This window comes from Felis catus, chromosome B3, assembly GCF_018350175.1.
Source record: "Felis catus isolate Fca126 chromosome B3, F.catus_Fca126_mat1.0, whole genome shotgun sequence".
Taxonomy (NCBI): Eukaryota; Metazoa; Chordata; class Mammalia; order Carnivora; family Felidae; genus Felis; species Felis catus.
The window spans coordinates 131,277,005-131,299,387 of NC_058373.1; the positions used below are offsets into that span (position 1 = coordinate 131,277,005).

The 22,383-nt window shown below is 42.8% G+C and overlaps 2 long non-coding RNA genes across 2 annotated transcripts; both read left to right on the forward strand.

The window, feature by feature from the left end:
- The first annotated feature begins 1,790 nt into the window (after positions 1-1,790).
- LOC123386172 lies at positions 1,791-8,037 on the forward strand. Its single transcript, XR_006599891.1, has 2 exons — positions 1,791-4,788; positions 6,627-8,037. It is a non-coding gene; the product is annotated as an uncharacterized LOC123386172 (long non-coding RNA).
- A 4,520-nt stretch (positions 8,038-12,557) lies between these two features.
- LOC123386171 lies at positions 12,558-17,745 on the forward strand. The gene is made up of 3 exons (XR_006599890.1): positions 12,558-16,078; positions 16,621-16,767; positions 17,512-17,745. It is a non-coding gene; the product is annotated as an uncharacterized LOC123386171 (long non-coding RNA).
- Positions 17,746-22,383: the final 4,638 nt, after the last annotated feature.

Below are 22,383 nucleotides of genomic sequence, written 5' to 3' on the forward strand. Positions count from 1 at the left end.
AAAAAAAAAAATTTTTTTAATACAACAAATTTCCCAGATAGTTCATCTGAAGGAGGAGAATTTAACAAAAAGGCTGCTGTGAATCTCCCTGTGTTTGTATGTGCATTGTGACCAGTGACCAGACAGGCCCTCGGTGGGTAAGTGTCCAGGGCAAGTAACACTCCTTGTATTATTGTTTTGCAAGTATAATATTTTATCTTAGCTTTATCCCCCCCTAAATGGGATCTATCTTCTTACTGCAATCCAACTTTTTCTCCTTTAAAATAAACAACCAAGGGAAGCGTGAAGGGAGCAAGGGGCCCCCCACAGGCAGGTGGGATCTCTGGGTAGCAGGTGCCATCTGGACGGGGGCCAGAGAAGGCCGAGAGCACTGCTGTTAGGCTGCTGATACCATCTTGTATTTTTTCTGGTTCTTTTTCAATGTCTCCGCTCTCCACAGGTACTGGATCTTATTGTTATTAATTATAGAAGGAATGCTTTGGAATGGATACATCGCATTTATTAAAAGAAGAAAGAGCCCTTGATCAACACTTTGACAAATGTGCAGTCAGATGTGTCGTTATAAGGAGAAAACTTTTTTTTACCCAAGAGCTGCTATCAGAAGCAGGCATAATTAGGTAAAAGATGAAGATTTTACGGTAGCAGCCTCAAACCCAGGACAGCACGATCGCATTCCTGCTGACTTTCAAAGGGAATAATTTCTCCATGCACCACCCTCCAACCCCACACACAAAAAAAAATTGTTTAAAAGTTCACACAGGGGACCCCTGGGTGGCTCAGTCCGTTAAGACTCTGGCTTCAGCTCAGGTCATGATCTCACAGTTCACAAGTTCGAGCCCCACCTCAGGCTCTGTGCTGGCAGCTCGGAGCCTGGAGCCTGCTTCCGATTCAGTGTCTCTCTCTTTCTCTGCATCTCTCTCTCTCTCAAAAATAAATATTTAAAAAAAAACTTTTTTAAAGTTCACACAGATGGACAACTACTTTCTAAGGCTCCCCTGGCCTCGATTTCCCAATTCTGTTGCATTGCCGTTACTTATAGACTGTCTGCCAAGGTAATCTTCCAAAAGAAATCAGACTTTGGGCAATAAATAAAGGTTTATTGAGCAAACATGTTGTAAATCTTTGAATAATGCATTTCCTTAGTTTTTTTTCATTTTTTCCATTTATTTCTAATCAAAACTTACCTCTCATTCTCCTTCCATCCCCACCAGCACCGTCTTCTTCTCAGACACAGCTGCCAGTCTTTTTTTTTTTCCTCAAAACTTCCAGTTGAGCACCAGAATGAGTTTAGTCTTTTTTTTTTAATTTTTATTTTTTTTAGTGTTTATTTACTTTTGAGAGAGACAGAGACAGAGCATGAGTGGGGGACGGGCAGAGAGAGACGGAGACACAGAATCCCAAGCAGGCTCCAAGCTCTGAGCTGTCAGCACAGAGCCCGACGCGGGGCTGGAACTCACGAACCATGAGATCATGACCTGAGCTGAAGTCAGATGCTTAATCGACTAAGCCACCCAGGTGCCCCACAGCTGCCAGTCTAGTCCTGAGGTGAATCGGAAGCAGGGGAAACAATGCACTCTACTTAGACACTCAGCTCCCCCAGTCAAGCAAAAGAAATGAAGCCGTTGAGAAAACCGGAGACTGGAGGTATGATAGTAAAACACGCACCTCCTCCTCCTTAGCCACCCCGAAGGCTGCTGCCTGGTCCCAGCTGGCTTGAGGGAGGCCGAGAAGAGGCTGTTCATTTGGCATTTTTTACTTAGACCCAAACGAGAGCAAGAGGGTAGGTTTGAAGACATTATTGTCACTCCAAGCCATCAAACCTCCATCCCATACACCATTGTCCACTCTGCCAGGCACACCAAGTGATGAGGTGACAAAGGCCAGCATCCCAAGGGAGTTACCAACCTGATGTCACAAGCAGCTGAGAAACACGCACTCCCGCGGACTGTGCCTCCAAACAGTTACAGGGCGTGGATAAAATTCTGGGGAGCAGAGAGGACATTTCTGCGGGCACTGCTAAGCTCTGAGAACCTGGAAGGGTAAAAAGCAGAGTCCCCAGTCACAAAGAGTCCCAGCAGTTGGTTTTTAAGACAATGAAGGCTGGGTACAACAGACTTTAGCAAAGGAGAGAAAGTTTGCAAGAGAAGAAGTGATGCAGTGAAAAGGCAGGGCGGAAAGAACCTAGGCCTAGAAAGCAGAGTCATGTCAAAATGGCGCCTGACTGAATAAGCATCCAGGAAAGGCGATGCAAGGAGAATAAAGAGCTCTCCTGTCATAAAAGGAAATGTTTTTTGTAACTCAGGGTACAAGGTCGGGAGACCTGGGATTTTTGATCCCCTGGTTTTGAAGACAAGCCGAGGCCCCCATTCAAGGGAAGAGGCAGGCTGGGCCTCCTTAGTACCTGGATCCCGAGGAGGCCCCACAGGCCCTGTGGAAGACGTGGAGGCCCGCCACCGTCCTTGAGGAGGTCCCAGTGCTAATAAAGACACAACACAGACTGGCACCCTGTCATGGGAAGTGACTGGAAGTCAGGCACTCTGGCTGAGAGGCCTTGAGGCAACAATCATGTAAGACACCTTTTATGACTTCTTGTGGGTCTGTCTTCCTTGCCAGACATGGGCTTCTCAAGGACAGAGAACACACCTTTTTTAATCTCTGAATTTTCAGGGCCTAGCCCCTGTGGGCACATGAGAATATTCAATGTTCAATATATGAATTTCCTCAGGATTTTCATGTAATGTACACATTCAACCCTCACAAGATGGGTTTTAAAAATTCCATTGGAAAGTGGAGAACCGGAGAGGCTTGGAGAGATGAAATGCCTTTTCTAAGATGACACAGCTAGGAAATAGCAAAGCCCTGTGTGACCCATCTTCCCAGCAACCTCACCGTTCACCTCCCTCCACCCCCACAACTGCCCCGTGGCATTCCAACCACGGACGGTGCGAGATAGGCCCTCAACGCCCTGTCCTCGTCCTGCCTCGTCTTCGCACACTCAGCAAGCAAGAGTACGAGAAGCTTCTGTGTACGAGAGACTGAGCGAGGCACCGCACATACTGCTGTGAATCAAAGTCCCTGCTTGCAGGGAGCTTGCATTCCAGAAAGGAGACGGAGAGTGAGCAAGAAAGGACATACGTGAACCTCAGCACGTATGACATGAGCTACAAAGAAAACCACTCTCAGTCATGATCGAGTGTCACAGGGGAAGACAGTGCGACTAGGGATGAGCTGGATACTCAGCAGAAACAGGGAAGGGGTCCTAGGGAAGGGGCATGGGCAGTCTGGAGCCCCGAAACAGGGCCTCTGGAAGATGAGCTCCCCACACTTTCAGCCCCTCCAGAGAAGAAGGATGGTCCTGTGCTGCCACTCAACCCCCCAGCACAGGGACAGGAGTATAGTAGTTATGAGGCTACTTTAGTGGTTCAGGTAGATACCAGTGGCTTGGATCAGGAAGGTAGTGGTGGGAATAGAGAAGGTTAAAAGGATCTGGGGGGACACATTTTGGCAGTAGAGTCAAGGGGGGATTGCTAATGGGGTATATTTGCTCATTATTGTCACTCTGCCCAGTAACCTTCTCCCCTACTGGTCCTCAGGTGTCACTGTTGTTTTTAACAACTTTATTGAGATTGAATTCATATACCATACAATTCACCTATGTGAGTGTATAATTCAAGGGCTTTTCGTATACTCACCAAGTTGTGCAATGATTACAGAATCAATTTCAAAGCACCACCTGAATAGGAAACCCTGTGGCCCTCAGCCATAACCCCTCAATGCTCCCATTTCCACCAGATCTAGGCAAACAGTAACCTACTCCCTGTCTCTACAGATTTGCCTATGCTAGATATTTCACCCAAAGGAAATCATACAATATTTGATCCTTTGTGACCGCCTTCTTTCACTCAGCATAACGTCCTCAAGCTTCATGCACGTTGTAGTATGCATCAGTACTTTTTTCCTCTTTAACGTCAAATAACATTCCAGGGTACGGACACCACATTTAATTTATCCATTCATCACAGGAGGGACATTTGAGCTGTTTTCATTTTGCAGCTATAATGAGTAATACTGTTCTGAACATTCACGTACAAGTTGTGTGTGTGTGTATGTGTGTGTGTGTGTGTGAACCTGTATTTTCATTTCTCTTGGGTGCCGACCGAGGAGTGGAATTGCTGGGTCACGTGGTAACTCTGTGTTTCACCTTCGGAGGAAATGCCAGACTGTCCTCCAACGTGGCTGCGCTGTTTTACGTTCCCACCAGCAGTGTGTGAGTGTTCTCTGGTGTCACTTTAAAGCATTTCCCCACCTCTTTTTCCTGGAGTGTCACCCAGGAGGCGTTAGATGCTTCTTCCATTCTCACCAATACTCTGTGCAAATCCCGATGGCACTTCTTTGCATGCTGTGCTGTCTTCACTAATTTTCTTAGCTCTCTGTGGCCGTCTTTAACAGGGACTGTCTCTTTCACCTCTTCATTCCCAACGTCTAATTCCTGGCACATGGCTGGTTTCCAGCCTCCTCCACGACTGGGTCAAAGAGGCAGTCCGGATTCATTGGAACACTCCCAGATAATTTGGAGCCAGTCAACAACAGGTCTGAAGTCTTCAGGGACACTGAAAAAAGATCAAAGCAAAATCTGAAAGCAAGCTGCTACAGAGCTGAGGCTACAGGGAAAAGATTATCTGCTTCTATAGCTGCCTTCCGACAGATGTTATAAATGAGTAATTTATAAATGTGCAATTTACAGGATATCTACAACAGTGCCCAGAATGCTGATTCAGGGAGAACAGGGTGAGTAATGAGATTTTTATGGGACATTGTGTGCAGGTTTGTTTGGGATACGTAGTATTGGTTTCTCAGCAATCACTAATGGCTTCCCTGACCCCTCCCAATCCCTGGGGCAGAAAAATATGAATTCAGACAGTATCCAAATAATACCATTTAAATAATTATTTCATAACTGACACGGCGTACTCTTTGGACATGATCACATGACTTTTCTTTTTTTTTTTTTTTTTTCTTCCTGGCAGTCCCAATAAACCCAGATGGGCAAACGATCCCTTAGGAAACTATTGGTGTTTCAGAAAATCTATTTCGCTTCCACAGCTTGGCTCTACGTCCATTTCTACGTCTCTTCATTTATGAGGCCACATTTGCGTGAAAACAAGATCCTTGTTTTATCCAAAAGACATTCTTAGGCTTAGGGTTTCCTGAGACTCTTCTTATTATAGAGACGATCTTGGAGCTGATGTGAAGCTCAGAACAGAATAACTCATCAGAAATAAATAGATCAGTAAATAAGCTCAGGTGCCAGCGCCAGTTCCACCACAAAGTCACAATGGAAACCTCATTGCTACGTAACATTTTTTTCATGTGTAACCAAAGGATTGAACAGAAGAACAGTTCCCAGTATAGGGCTCTAGGGTGGTAGAGCTCCTTGAAATAGGATTTGGGGTTTTTAAAACTTTACAGAAAGCACAAACATGCCACGCAAAGGCCACCGAAATATCTGAAACAACATCTAACAGTCTCAACTTATTTCTCATAAACCTAATTTTTTCCCCACCAAATCCACTTTGTCCCAGTCCATCCACCCACACTTCATGAAACAATCCTTGACGTCACTGTTCAAGCCAAAAATCCAACGATCGTCTTTGATTTCTCTCTGGCCTCTATTCCCCGCACCTGATTTGTCAGGAAGTCCTATCAGTTTTCCTTCCAAAACGCATCCAACCATTTCTCTCCATTTCCACTCTCTCTGCACCAGCCTAAGCCACTATTCTCTCTTCCCTGGCCAAGCTGTTAACTTCCAGACAGTCTCCCTGCCCTTAGGGGATACATTACCCCATGACAATCCACTCTCCTCACTCCAGCCTTGGCTGCACTGCCTCAAACCCAGTCATTCCTTCTACCTTAGGCTTGAAACCCTCCTCTCTACGGTAGCCTGCAACCCCTCCCTCCCAAACCCGCCCCCTGCCTATCCCCCATCCTTGTTTTCCATCCTCACTGGCCTTCTTTCTATTGCTAAAATTCCCAAGCTCTTTCTCTCCTCCAGGCTGTATCAGCTGTACCCCCTTCCTGAATGTTTGCTGCAGAGCATAAAGGGCTGACCTCATCTTTTGGCTCTCAGCCTCTGATGCCACTTTCTCTCAGGGTCTTTCACTCCATCCAGCTCCTATCGCTTCTTGGATCTAAAACCGGTAGAGTCACACTATCTAACATCATCGCCATCACCCTCTCACAGCCCTTACCTCCATTTCCTTTACTACTCTCTGAAATTAAATTCGATATTCTTTGTTAAATAAATATGTATTTTTTTTTATTTTTTGCTTACTATTATTTTATACTAGAGTAGTGCCTGGTCAAAAGTGCTTTCAACTGGGTTTTTTAGCACTGATTATCTTGGGCAGATCTAAACTCTGATTGGCAGTAACATACGACTTTGATCCTTGAAAAGGAGAAAAAAAATACTTGATAATAATAATCACGGTGATGACAGCTAAAATTTATGGATCCCTTACTGAGTGCCAGGCATTGCAATAAATATTTCATGGACAAACCTCATTTAACGCTCACAACAAACCTGTTACATAAATACTTTATTATGTACTACTATGCTCACTTGATAGGTGAAACAATTTGAGCACACAGAGACCCAACTAAGCGCCTATGGACATCATGAAGAAAGGCTAGAGGACCAGACCTGGAGCCCATGTTGTCTGAACCTGAAGTTCCTGATCGTCATCATTGTAGTATTCTGAGTCTCTTAATGGCTGCAATTTAATCAACTTTTTCTCTTAGAATTAAGTTTCTAGATAATAAAAATGTCTGTCTGAAAAAAGTTCAGACGTATTTTAGGACTATTTACAAGTGCCATAAGAGCCCAGCTGGTCCCACACTGGGGCTCCTTATCCAACATGGCACATAACTGATCTGTTAGCACCCCAAGTTTCAGATGCCAACCAACTTGGCAGCCACCATGTTGCTAATTTGTTCGTTTCCAATGAGACAACAGCTGTCAAGTGGATGTGATAGGGATGTTTGGGGATCAAGCCATTCTCTCTCTGCAGACAAATCCACACAGGGAGTAAGACCATGAGCAGAAGTTGACTTGCCAAAGATCAAATGTGGCGAAGGGTGAGTATAAAGATGATAATGGCTGATGCTCCTGATTCCTCGGGGACAGGGGCTGGGGGTGGAGTGTCTCTCCTGCACAACGGACCTGGACAGGCACTGCCTCTCTTCACCCTCTTTCTGCAAAGCCTTTTCTTCCTTTGCCTGCATCGGTGCCTACAGTCCATTCATCATTGTCTTGGCCTAGAAAACATTTTATTTCTAAGATGACTTTGCACTTTTTCACACTGACCTAAGTCAGTGTTATAGCTTAACCCAGAGGACGACCTTACCGATTTTGAATCCTTGCGAGGCACCTTGTGGACCCTGTATTCTATCTACAAGAGAGGACTGGTTGATCCAAAATGGGATGGGAAAGAGGGGCAGTGGAAAGCTCTCAGCTGGTGATCGGAGCGCCTTCTCATACTCCATCCCAAGCCTTACGTGAGCAAGGGGAAAAATGTTTCTTTCCCTTTCCCCTGTTTTCCCTTCAGAGCTTTCAGTATGACACCAGCAATAAGGCATCCTGTACTCATAATTCTGTCTTAACTCATCATTTACGACAGCTGATCTTACAACCTTCCCTGCTTGTATCATAACGAAGAGAAAAATTGATAGGCAGTTAGGGCAAAGGTTTTGCCAACTGCTATTGCTTTTACCCCAGGATTGCCTGGAAGCATGCTTTTTCCTTTCACTTCTCTCCCTAACCCATCACGTGAGTTAAAAGCCATAGGAAACCTGGCAGAAACATCTCAGGTAAGGTTCTGATTTTCAGGAAGTCCCAGAGCCCTGTCTTTGGGATAGCCTTGGGGTAAGTGTTCTCTGTCCCATTGTGATCAGGGAACATTTTCTTGGTAATGGCAATGCATGGAGAAACAAAATCTTGGAAAAGAGGTTACCCTCTGAGAATTAAACTAGTAAAATACACGGTGTCATTGTGATTAGCCATCTGTGAGCATAAAGCAAAAGACAGCCTGTAAATGTGTCACTGAAGAATTTGCAGACACCCAAACCTCCAATAAAGATGATGGGAATAATCTCAGGGAGATGAGTCTGGAACTTGACAGCAATTTCGAAAGCAGAAAACTAATCAACTGCGATGTATTTTGGCTCAGAAAAGCTTGGGGAGGCGGTGAAACTACCACTCCAAAGAGCATTTGACACGTGCTCCCCAAGAGCACTGCCATCCTGAGCCTAGGGGAGAGTGAGCCCCAGGAAAAAACGCCCTGCATCTTCCTAGAGTGTCAATTCTACCCGAAGATCTCGGGGAAATTATTTTAAAATAAACGTGGAAGTTTTATAGAGTAGGTAACGGGAGGGAACATTTTATGAACCTGAAGTTTACGACTGACAAGAAGAGAAGATTTTTCTGCTTTGCCCCAAGTCTTGTCTGCACGCAGGTAAGAAAGCCCTGCCTAAAATATCCACCCGCTTGTTATTTTTACTGTTTAAGACTGCCACAGAGTCACTCCTTCTCTCATTCATTCTCTAACACTGACCAGAATTGTAAGATCCAGAGCAAACACTCTCAGCTGGCCCAAGTCACGAGCCAAGTCCTCGCCTAAAATTTCAATGTGGTATATCAATCAGGGTCCGGTCAGAAGTAACCACACCAGTAATTTGAACAGTAAGAACTTCATATAAAGAACTGTTCACTAGTAACAGGGGGTTGATGCCTATGGGCTAAGGAGCATAGGGAAGCAGGAGTGGACCTGTGGCCCATCTGGCCATGCCCATTCATTTGTGTGCTGTCTGTGGCTGTTTTCTCACTACAACATTCCATTGAGTAATACAGACCCCATGGCCCGTGAAGCCTAAAATATTTACTTGCTGGCTCTTTCCAGAAAAGTTTTGCACACCCTTGCTCTAAAAAATACAAGACCAGCAGATAAGGGAGAGAGCCATTACATCTAGGGCTGAGACAGAGCACCCCAAAAAGAGAAAAATCTGAGAAAAAATATCCCACTACACCAGGCTGAGATTCAGATCCCATTTGAGAAGTTGTGACTGGGGCCCACTGGATAGCAAGAAATTCACTGAAGTGCCATAGGCCCGTGCTGGCAAGTTGAAAACTTCCTGTTGGGCCGTGATGGGACTCACTGGGAAGCCCCCATTAGGAGGCCCCCAAGACTTACTAGGAATTCACAGATGGGTGTCTGTGAAACTCACTGAAGTGTTTGTGTCATGGCTGCCCCAAATGCCTTTGGCAGCCTCACGCCACGGGAGCCAGAGATAAAAGAACAGGGAAACCAGGAAGAGAAACTCCTTCCCCCTGCAGTGTCCCTCCAAAGTCCCCTATTGATGAAGCCTAGTATGAAGCCATCTGGTAAACCAGAAATGTTTACAGGATACAGCTCCAGTATCAGAAACAGGGCAAAGAAGCATGTGTTGGGAGCTGAGAACCAACAAATTGGGTGCCAGTATGTATGTAATTTATTAAAAAGAATGACAGTTTCATAACGTTGATTATTGCTATTGCTAGATTAAAAGGTTCTAGAATTTTAGAAATTCGCCTTAGGTTAAAATGCAAGTATAACTCTTCCCTCTCTCAAAAACCACTAAAATGGCAGCAAAAGATGCTTTGTTTTGTTTTGTTTTTAGTATAAAACTCTAACGAATAAAGACAGTAGGAGGCACACTTAAAGAAATTTTCATAATTCCACAAATTTTAGGAAGACAGAAAGCAGATGGAGAGAGGCACAGTGAGTGACATACAAGGGTGGCAGCCTGCAGAGGGGATGTGAGCCAGTTCGTCCCACAGGACCTTGAAAAGAACAGAATTTGAAGGAAACAGGCATCATCAAACTTAGGGATGTGGAACAGGGCTGAAAACATGGTACATTAGTTTGCTTGGGCTACCATAACAAAGTACCACAGATGAGGGGCTTAAACAACAAGAAATATATTTTCTCACAGTTCTGGCGTTTAGAAGTCCAAGATCAAGGTGTCAGCAGAATCAGTTTCTTCTGAGATCACCTTCCTTGGCTTGCTAATGGAAGTCTTCTGCCTGTGTCTTCACATAGTTTTCCCTCTGTAATTGCCTGTGTCCAAATTTCCTCTTCTTATAAGGATACTAGTCATATTGGATTAGGGCCACTCTGATGACTTCATTTTAATTGGATTACCTCTTTAAAACGGTCTCCAAATATAATCACATTCTGAGGTACTTCAACACATAGATTTGGGGGACACACAGTTCAGCCCATAAAGAGTCAAAAGTCCCTTTGTGGAAGGGTTGGCTCCTTGTCTCCTCCTTCACCTCATGAAGCCCCCCATCACATACACACATGCGCACACACACACACACACAGGACCCATGGTTCATTCTCAGGAAAAGACAAACAGAGGAAACTCAGAACATTAGTCAAAATCCAGGAAAGAGAGAGGTCAACAGTTGAAAATAGAAGTTTAAGTGAAATTTCTACTTCTAGAAATAGCCCTTATAGGTGGAAGATTTGAAAAGTCTTCTTTTGGAAAAGTTACAATCCCCAAATAAAAAGCTGCCAGATACTGATGTCAGCTCTACAGGTAGCATCCAATCCCAGTATCTTGAAAATTATTTATGAATATGTCCAGTCCCCACTTTCAGCACTTTTAATCAGCTTTTAGTCATCACTATTAAATGTGAAGAGACAATCAGACATTTGGAAAAGGCATCCAACATGAAAAGAACCCAAAACACGGCAACAACTTTCAACATTTGGAAAGAACCCAAAATACCACAACTGAAAGAAAAAGGAGGAAGGGGAGGAGTAAGGAAGAAAAGAAAACTATGAGCTTAGTCAATAAGGCAGAAAGAATGAAAGTGGAGAGATAAGAAGAGATGAGGCAAATACAAGAGGAAGATGGGATGCTGCATAGACAAGTGTTGGGGAACAAACTGGAAAATTTTTGGTCAAAATAAAAAATGTAACACTGAGGCTCCTGGGTGGCCCAGTCAGTTAAGCATCCACCACTTGATTTCAGCTCAGATCCTGATCTCAGCATCGGGAGATAGAGCCCCACGTTGGGCTCCATGCTGAGCGTGGAGACTGCTTAGGATTCTCTCTCTCCCTCTCTCTCTCTACACCCCCCACTCTTAAAAAAGTAACGAGTTTGGTAGATAAAAACTAAGAAACATTTTGGTAAGTAGAGCAAATAAAATCAAAAGAACTATGAAGAGAAAAGATAAGAAACTTAGAGTATTGGCCCAGGAAACTCAACAATAGATTAATAAAATAGAAGGAAAAATGGAGAGAAAGCTATTTTCAAATTCATACCAGAGAATATTTTCCAGGGCCAAAGGATAGGAGATTCTCCAGACTGAAAGAACAACACACCGTGTCCAGCACAGGAAACGATAAAAAGCAAGCACATAGGCTCTTCACTAGGAAATATCAGAGCACCAGAAAGTAAAAGAAACAAATCTTGTAAATTTCCTTGGGGTTGGGAGGAAAGGTCATTGACAAAGTGTATGGAATGAAATAATATCAGACTTCTTAACAACAAATCTGGGGGTTAGAAAGCGATGGAAAAAATAATTTCAAAATTATGAGGCAAAATGATTTGCAACCTACCATTATATACCCAAATGATCAACTAAGTATGAAGGCAGATCAGACACAAAAAGGCAATATTTTAAACACATAATTATCACTATGAACAACTTCCCACGAGTATAGGAGCATGTGCTCCCTCCTTCAAGTGAGGGGGCAAACGCAGAATGAGTTGGAAACAGTGGATGCAACACAAAGACACAAAAAAGGAAATCCATGATGAGAGCAGCAGGCCTGAGAAGCAACTGGCCAAATGGAAACCAAGAGAGGAAGCATTTGGAGAGAGGAACCCAGGGAAAAAGAATTAGTTGAGAGATTATTTTGTTTATTTGACCATTTGGAAAATAATATTAATGGATGTGTAAGAAAATACAATGCTGCATGAAAAATATTAAATAGAAGCACACACACAAAAATAAGCAAATAAAAAATGAGGAAAATACTAACTCTAGGAAAAAAACAATACGTACAAGAAAGAAGATAGAACTATGACACAGTTCTTGGTTATTAATATTTTTCATAGTCATAATAATGTCAATCCTGACTGCTGATTTGATCAAAAATACTTTATATCATTCAAATAGAGCGTAGGAAGAGAAGGTGGGCAGGATGGGGGGGTGTAGAAGACTGAGAGTTAAACCTTCGCCCATCGTAACAGAATATCCGTCCCTAACACCTAAAGTTAATAATTTAATAAGTGACAAAGCAAGCGTTTTATTTAGAAATAAGAAGGTAAGTAGTAAACCTTGGTTTGTAAGCATAATTCATTCTGGAAATATGCTTGTAATCCAAAGCACTTGTATTTCAAAGTGAATTTCCCATAAGAAATAATGGAAACTCTCATGATTCATTCCATAACCCAAAAATATTCATATAAAAATGATTACAATACTGTAATATAATACAAAATAATAAATGAAATACAAAATATAAAGAAAAATAAACAAATTAACCTGCACTTACCTTTGAAAACCTTCATGACTGGTGTGAGGGAGACGAGAGAGGAGGGTTATTGTGCAGGATGACTTTCACTGTCACTAGCAGAATCACTCCTGGCTCACTGGAATCTTTTTCTTTTCGTGCAACTTTAACAAGAAACCTATCCAGTGACACTTGCTTTTACCCCCTTTTGAGGGTTTTGCGGAAAGGTGACATTGCATCGACGATCACCCACAATCCCACAGCAAGAGAGAGAAGAGCCGTTGGCTCGGTTGTGATCATGTGATGTTTGGCATCACGTACTACTCGTGTTGCAAGACAGCTCTCGTTTATCGAGCTAAAATACATTAGAAATGTTTGCTTGTGTGGCAGAACACGCAGAACAAGTTACTCGCAATCCAAGGTTCTACTGTATAAGAAAGCAAGAGCTGGAAGAGTTGAAAATGGTTGCCTGCAAGGAGTTGGACAATTGGTTGGAACAATTAGTTGAGGACTTCTGTTTTGCATTTTGATCCATTGCATATTTGAGTTTCAAACTAGCGCGTGCATTACTTCATTAAAAACTGAATTGAAGAAGCGAAGAATCGAGCTAGAATGTTGGAGTGGGAGATGACAGGCAGTTGACTCACCTTTGGAACCTTAAAAATACTGGAGTGGATAGCAGACTTCCTGCAGGTCGGTGGAAAGGGGGATCATACTATTTTAACTGTATGTGAAAGGAAAATATGAGACCAGCAGACTGAAGGACTTAAGAATAATCAGGTTTGGGGCGCCTGGGTGGCTCAGTCGGTTAAGCGTCTGACTTCGGCTCAGGTCATGATCTCGTGGTCCATGAGTTCGAGCCCCACGTCGGGCTCTGTGCTGACAGCTCAGAGCCTGGAGCTTGTTTCGGATTCTGGGTCTCCCTCTCTCTGACCCTCCCCCATTCATGCTCTGTCTCTCTCTGTCTCAAAAATAAATAAACGTAAAAAAAATTTCTTTAAAAAAAGAATTTTCTGGGTTAAAATTGAAGGCGTGGAGAGACATTTCTCACCACGTTGCCCTTTCTTTAGGTGATTTCTCCAAAGGACTGCCTCAGTATGCCTTCACTTCTGGAGTGAGCTTGTGAGACATTGAGGAGAGAAAAGAGAAATCCAAACATGTGTGCATGAGTGATTTACCCAGACCTCTGGGCTCAAATAGTCTCTACAATACGAGCTCCTTGAGGGCAAGGATTTCTGATTGCTTTGTTCCCTGCTGTATCCCCAGTGTCTCAAACAGAGCCCTCCCTGAACTAGGTGCTCAGTAAGTTGCCTAGAACTTGAACATCCAGCAGCTAGCATCTTAGTGATGATGTCAACACCAGTCTTTCTAGGTCTCACCAAGCAGGTATCTTCTCCCTGCAATGATCTGGCATCAATGCAAGTGTTTAAAAGGTGGTATTTCTATTGTAACTGGAGGGCCAGGCTCTTCCTCAGCCCCGTAAGCTGGTTGATATACGGCCATTCCCCAGCACATCGTTAATAACAGTAAGAGAATCTGGTTTCTGAGCAGGCACTGCCAGCCACTTGACCTCAAACAAGGGTGAATTCACCTAGGAAACGCCACTCAAGAGGACCCTCGCAATTGCCAGCCTCCCCGGTGATATCCCCAGCTTAATATATAGCCTAGTATTGCAGAACTGGGACAATGGGCTGGGAACCATGAGACGCAGAACCAAAAACCAAACACAGAACCCCCTCACTCTGGCAAGCATGGGATTTAACAGGCAGACCTGGCGGAGCTTCAGGGGAATTACCCTGAGAACACACAGTCCTTTAGGTCATTTCCCAGAGCTACTGAGCGATCGGCACGTGGGAGGAACCAAGGGACCCCGTGTCACCGGGAGCGAGTCAGCCAACGTGGGTAGCTTTGGTAAGACTCAACTAGATATGACCCTTAAGGACATATAAAAATGACAGAGGGGATTTTTCAGTGCATCTCTGTACAGATGCAGATGACCCACAGATGCACCTGGAAACAACCTCTTCGGCACCGCGTTCCCTGCCTCTACCCTGGGATGACTCCACTTTGCTTCCCAAGGGTAGAGAGCACACGATGTCCCCCAGAGAGGAAAAGCAGAGGGAAAGAATTTCCCATTTTAACCTGGTCTCCTTTGTTATTTTAGGGCCTACTGTCATCGAAGCCATTTCAAAAATCTGAAAAGAAGTTTTATTTTCAAATTCATAATGTTGACCAAAGAGACTTGCCTTTATTATGCTCATAAATCATTCATACCTCCTTAATAGCAAAGAAATTATTTTTAATTTTTAGAATACTCTTTTCCTCTTTCTTCCCAACACAAGAGGAAATGAGAATAATATTTTATGTTAATAGGAACAAAATGTTCAAAATGTATGCACTGTATAGAAATCTTATAAAATGTTTCATTGGAAACATTTTTTAAGCAACAAAGGAAATGAAACGCAAAAAGCCACATTAAAAGCACATTGATGACTTTTACTTTAACGAGGAAACTGAGTGAAGTAGATTAGGGGAGGGTAGATGGGAGCCCTGAGAGAAAATTATGTTCCTTGGGACTCGTGGGGTTAGGGGCTGTCCCAGATCCCAACGGGAAGCCCAGCCCAGCTCTCAGGGGCACTCTCTGCTGGTCAGCCCCTTCCAGAGGTCAGAAAAGCTTCCCTGAGCAAGGTCAAAGCTCAGCCTCCAGGGACTGAGGCAGGTCCTGCAATACAGGACCATTTCTCTCTGCCAGAAGGATGTCAGGACTCCCTGGACCAGACAACTGCTCCAATCATAACCTAGAAACTCCCTGGGATCCACCGAAGGGTTAATAGTGAGGGGCAGGGAGAAGTTAATAGCAAAGAATAAAGGGCACTGGCAACCCATCAGAACCCACAGCATCAAGGACAGTACGGGTGGGAAACAAGATTCAGAGGGTAGAAAGTCATTTCTTTGGCACTGACCAAATGGCACGTGGTTTTGGCAAACGTGCCGGAGAATGCAAAGGTGCATGCATTGCAGCGAAGGCGTCTGCGTGCGGTGGCTCAGTGGTCTGAGACAACCAGGCTTCCCGGCTTCCAGAGAGATTTACGACCCGCATTTTCGGGTTACAGCACCTTTCTGTGGGAACAGCCACACTGAGTCCTAAAGGCAAAGCTGAGGGGGCCCTGGAGCAAAGCAGGCAGGACCTTAGCACACAAGGCAGGGCAAACTAAACAAGCAGCTGCCCCTGGGTGCGAACAAGAGATGGAGGCAAGCCCCCTCCTGCCCGCCCACCCCGTCAAAATACCACTCACAAGTTACTAACACTAAAATATCCTAAATGCTTTGAATTAGTCTCATCCTTGTTAAAATGCTTTCTAAGACATTTACAGCTTATGCACTAAACAAATCATTTTTTTTTAAAGCAGATTCTGATCAATGAGAAAGGGGAACGAAGGGAGAGGAAAATGTGTATTTGAGGACCCACCACCTACCAGTTACTTTCCTGGTGTTTTTCAGCTTTACCTCATGTAAGTCTCACAATAGCTGCTCCACGTAGGTATTGGGTTATTTTTTTTGTTGTTTGCCAGCTTCGTTGGTTCTCCATGCAGTCATCTTCTGCCCTGTTGAATGCATCACCCAGGCTCCTGTTTCTGGTAAGGACTGGCCCACGGGAGACACAAGACAGGAAGAGAGAGAGAGAACAACGTATTTCTTCCCCATTCCCTCCATGTTTTCAAGCTGTATTTCTGTCTGCAGCTGTTTTCCATTACAGGCTCTTTAATATGTGACTCTTAGACTATTGCTTGCATTACTCTGATAAAAATTAATTTTCAGAGGGGCATCCGGGTGGCTCAGTCCGTTAAGTGTCCGACTTCAGCTCCGGTCATGATCTCGCGTCTGGTGGGTTGGAGCCCCACGTCAGGCTCTATGCTGACGGCTCAGAGCCTGGAGATTCAGATTCTGTGACTCCCTCCCTGTCTGCCCCTCCCCTGCTTGCACTCCGTCTCTCTCTGTCTCTCAAAAATAAACAAACTTTTTTATTAAAAAAGATTTTTTAATTAATTTTCAGAAATGAAGAATTAGGCTACAGGGAAGAGGTTGGAGAGAGAGGTGACAGACAGCTACATGGGAGCACTCCCTGTGGAACCTTGAAAATCAGACGGCTTGTGGGAGATGACCCTACATGACACACAGGCTCCTCAATCCAGAACCACAGGTAACCCAGGCTGGTGGCAAATGTCTTCCAACTTTCCATGTAGTAGGGCAGTTTCCCTGTCTTCTTGGTTGGGGCAGTTGTGATCTCTTCTTTTCATTCAAAAGAGATACACCGGATCAACCTATAAGCCAAAGAGCCCCTTCACTGTCTTCTTCCAGGAAAAGTAGATAGTTTTCTGATAAATAGGAAGTCTGCGTCCAGCCCTGATATCTGGGGTCCATTCAGATCCCATCTCCACCATGACTCACGTTAGACTACAAATGGTCTGGTGAAATAGAAATGATGATCTGTGCCTACTTGTCTCTTTGTTCCTACTACAACAGGAAAAATAAAAATAAAAACATAGCCAAGTCATTGCTTGGTTCGTTAATACAATTAAATTTAAAAGAACACTAAACACAGAATTTTAGCGTCCATGTGGAAATAGTACCAAGTCAACATACCACATAAGTAATGACAAGAACATCTACTGTCTTTGTATTCCCTGACTTTATTACCTAAAGTATGTTATAGTCAAAGAGGACAGTTCACATAAACTATAATTTTCCATTTATTACACTCCTTTTGTTTTGAATTTGAGAGGCCTGATGTTTGAGACATGCTCTTTGACATCCATAAATAAAGACCTTTTTTAGCCACCGAGCTCCTCTGACATTAACAGAGCAGCTGTTAATCTGAAAAAAATTGGCCCCTTTGAGGAAGCCATCAGAATTTTACTGTGCAAAAATCAATACCTGTGAACAGGAGCTCTGGCGTGCAGTGAACCAGCAAGGAGACATTTCAGAGGAGTAACAGTCCTTCCCCAGCTGGGACTGGCCCATGCCCTGACCTTCTGGTAGGCAAGATAAACCTGGCTAGAAAGTAAAATTCTATCATCAAGAAAAGAAACAGCAACACATTCACAACTTTGCTTGAAGAGTGGAACTTCAGTGAAGAAGGATCGCATATCTCATCACTCTATCTATAGGAAGCTTAAGAATAAAGCCTACATATGTTGTGCTGTGTAAATAAAAGAAATTCAATGTATCTTTTTTTCCTAATAAAGCAGGTTTATTAAAGGTGCAGAGTATAATGCCATCATATAAGCTAGAGTAAGTGCAATTACATTGAGCCAGAAATTTCTAAGAAAGCACTTAAATGAAGCTCAGAAATAATTAAGGTTCCTAATGATAACCCAGTGACCCAGAGACACCACACGATCTGAAAGAGCTTTCTATCTCAACTTCTTTCCTGTAGAGTTTTCCTGCTGAGTTTGTTATAGCATACCAGTTCTTGATGGAGTCATAATTCTCCAACAGTAGGCATAATCTCACTGCTATAGCAAACAGAGAATGTTAATAATCTGTGCAACTAATTCTTTGTTTTTTTTCTTTATTTCAAAGTTTATTTAATTAGGGAGATAGAGAGAGAGCACAAACAGGAGAGGGGCAGAGAGAGAGGGAGAGAGAGAGAATCCCAAGGAGGCTCCATACTGTCAGCATGGAGTCCAATGTGGGGCTCGAACTCACAAACCCCAAGATCACAGCCTGAGCCGAAACCAAGAGCTGGATGCTTAACCAGCTGAGCCATCCAGGTGCCCCTGTGTAATTTTCTTGATCTAGGTTTGTGAAACTTTACTTTCCAAATTTTTAGGTGAATAAGTTACAGAATAACAGAGCCAAGTTAAATCACTCCCCATGAGCATCAATCAACCTCCTGTATGGTTCTATAGCATCCGAATTGTAATGGTTAATTTTCTGTGTCAACTTGACTGGGTCATGCTGTTCCCAAATAGTTGGTTAAATATTATGTCTGGGTATGTCTCTGAGGATGTTTCTAAGGAGACTGGAATTTGAATTGGTAGACTAAGTAGATTGCCCTCCCCATATGGTGGGGGGCGGGGGGTATCATCCAGTCCATTGAGGACCTGGATAGAACAAAAGGGTGGAAGAAAGGGAAATCGGCTCTCTGTCTCTCTCTTTGAGCTGGACATGGCCTTCTCTTGCCCTTGTACTGGGACTTATACCATTGGCACTCTTGGTTGTCAGAACTTTGGGACTGAGCTGTAACTTACACTATCTGCTTTCTTAGGACTCCAGCTTGCAGATGGCAGATCATCAGACTTCTCAGCCTTCATGACCATCACATGAGCCAACTGCCCATTACGAATATATATTAACGTATATTAATTATATATTATGTCATTATAATATTTATTTAAATTATATTTAAATTATTAATTAAAATTAATATATTATTATGATATAAAAATATATTAATTATATGTAATATATTACATAATATAATAAATGTTAATTTTATATACTATAATTATATAATTTATATAACATATACAATTTATATAATTGTATAATTATATTACACCTTAATTAATTAATATATTAATGTATATAATATGATATATAAAATGTGAAATATGATAAATAATATATAATATCTGTAATATGATAAACAATATAACCAATGTATATTAAACAATTATATTAATTATATATTAATTAATATACATATAATAATGCTAGCTAACGGTTGCCAAATACTCTGCATTGGCACTATCATGTCAAGTTCACAAGCATTATCTCAGTTAGGCCTTATAGAATTCCTTACAAGGGAGAAGGATTATTATTATCCTCACTTTTAAATTCAACATTCCATATATATTTATTGAGCATTTACTGTGCTCCAGACACTGACCAGAGTTTATAGCTGTGCACCCATCTGACCTGGAGCCTATTTTCTCCTGCAAAGCATACACTACATAAGTAAACCAACAGGCAAACAAGGTGATTCAGGCAGTAAAAGTTTTCATAAAGACAATAAAATGACATCATGGGAATAAGAGTGACCATGGCAGCCAGGGAGTAACTGGGGAAAGGCCCTTTGAGAAATGGTACTTGAGCAGAAGCCGAAGGTGGAAGAGTAGTTACCCATGTGAAGGTTCTGGAAAGTTGGCTGATCGGTCTCATCTGGCCTTATGAGTGTTTCAGGGAGGGTGAAATCTCCAATATCAACCAAAACTTCAGGGCTCCAACACACTTCACACCCACCACCTTGTTAGTCTCTATACCCCCAAAGGGTTTTATTTCTCTGAAATTTGTATCCACTGGACTGTGTATTTACATATCTTTCTCATGCTCCACCTCTCTGGTGATGCATAGGCAATTACATGCTACAATCCCAAAGGGTGTTTTTATTATAATTACATTTTTTCCAGTATCTACCATTTTCATTCTAACCCACGCAGGTTATAGCTACTGTGTGTTATCAGAAACAGCTGTTTGGCTCTTTTCAACTATTCTGAACAGACTGAGAAGGAACAGAAGCATAAAGTTACTTCTGATGAATACAAAACACACACACACACACACACACACACACGCACACACACAAGATCAGAGTTAGCACTAAACCTAAGCAAATCTGGAATAGCATTCACCAGTTTCATAAATACCAGAAATACCCACATGCTTTTTGTTTAGCATGATATATTTTTTCAAGAAAGATGCTTTAAATTTTCCATTTCATGCCAAGGTAGGTTTTATGCCTCGGTAATGTACAACATATGGATCTTATGACATTATGCATTATTTGCATCCCAATAAAACAGCTCATTAATCAAATGGCCTATTGTAACCTCCAGCCGCAGAAACCACAAAACACACCCAAGAAGGAGGGTCATTTTTAACTCAGAATGTCTCCTTTTAAAATAATATTTGTCTGATCATGTTAAACAGTGGTCAAATGTGCAAGAGATTGTTAGTGTATTAGGAAAGAGATGGTAATAAGGACACAGCCAGCCCTAAAACACACACACACAGTGAATTTCTTCCCTGACTTTGGGCCATGTGTTTTGCTTTCCTCCAGTTGATTCTGAATGGTGTTGTCTTATGAGGTCAAAACAAGGTCTTTTCATAGCAACCAACATTTAGCTATAATAATGTACAGCTAAATTAGGAGCAGGTCAATCGTTGAAGAGTTCATTAGAGAAGTAAATTGGAATTTTACACCCACACCAACGATTGCAAACTCACCAAACCTAATGAAATATGCAGACAGGACTATAAGCCCTAGTCTACTGCTTCTCTCATATCAGTTCTTCACATGTGTGTCAGCCAGGATCCCAATGGCAAGAAATAAAAGCCAACTGCAGTCAACTTATTAGCAAAGGAAGAATTCTTCAGAATATCGATGGTGGGAGGGTGCTACTGCTAACATCATCCGTGAGAGCTGGAAGATCAGACTTCGGAATGAGTAGGAAACCAGGAGCCTCCACAAGGACATGAGACTAGAAGCAAACAACCCTGCAGTGTCCCCATAACTCGAAGAGCTTGGTCAGAAAGCCTCAGCTGCCACTGCTCCTAACACGAGTCATCTCTGTTTCTCCTGACCTTGCATCATTCACTCGGGATGCGATGTCCCAGGGAAGAGAGGGGAACTAGGTTCACGGGCCTATTTGGAGTGGAAAGATGTCCATCCTCTTGGCTTCCTGGGTAGGAGATGAGTGCCTGGAATTACTCTCCCACTAAGACCTCTACAATGACAACAGAGAATTAGTATGCCTGAAAAGGGGAGCGATTGCTAAGTTGTGCAAAGCATTGATTGATTACCTATTACATGCCATGAATTACGCTAGACGATTTTCAACCCACGTGTTCTCATTTAAGCACATTTAAAACCCCACAGCCATCAGGTGGGATTTCGTACTCATTTTATTGATGGAGTCGGTGAGGATTGGGAAGATTAAGTAACCTGGACAAGGTGACAGTGTTTTAGTAAGGCCCAAAGTTGGATGTTCAGTCTGGGTCTCCCGACTCCTGGTCCAATGTTCTCTTTGCCATACCAGAGGTGCCTCATTAACTCAAGTCAACTTGACTTGTAAATTTCAACTTTCCCAGCCCTGATTATTGGTCTATAAATATCCTAAGGATTAGAAATTTCGGAGTGACCGAAATATTCTAACCAAGAACCTTAGGTTTAGAAAACCAGGGGTTTCACTAAATGTATTCTTTGGCCTGTTCTGGTGTTTTATGACTTTCAGCTTCGGTGTTCAACCACGGTCCCAAGAAAGAAAACATAAGTCGCCTCGGCTTGTCTCAAATGGACACACAACTGCATGAGTACTGGAATCTTTCACTGCCCCCATCATAGAGTTGGATGGTTATTATACTAAGCGGGTTGCACACTAGTTGTCCAGAGGCTGACACACCATCTTGTTTCATTTCCCAAGCACGGAGAATGGTATATGAAGTTGTCATTTGTCACTTGTCCCCATGAGGGCTACTACCAAACTCCACATACACGGGGCTACCTTCTAGGAATTCTAGGCTGAAATACTGTCATCTCTTTTACGGAGAGCACAGACCTTGGAGTCAGGTTGACCTGAGTTCAAGTCCCTGCACTGCCTTCACAAGCACGTTCTTGGTAAGTTATTCCCTTTCTCTGAAACACCATTTCATACTCTATAAATTAGAAATGATGTTTACTTTGTCACATTTTTTAAAAATCATAAATAAATGTAAAGTCCCCAGCTTGGTGCCTGGCTTACATAAATAGACATTCAGTAAAAGGCAGCTCTTATAATTGATATGGCTTTGGGTGACAAATTGCCAGAAAAAT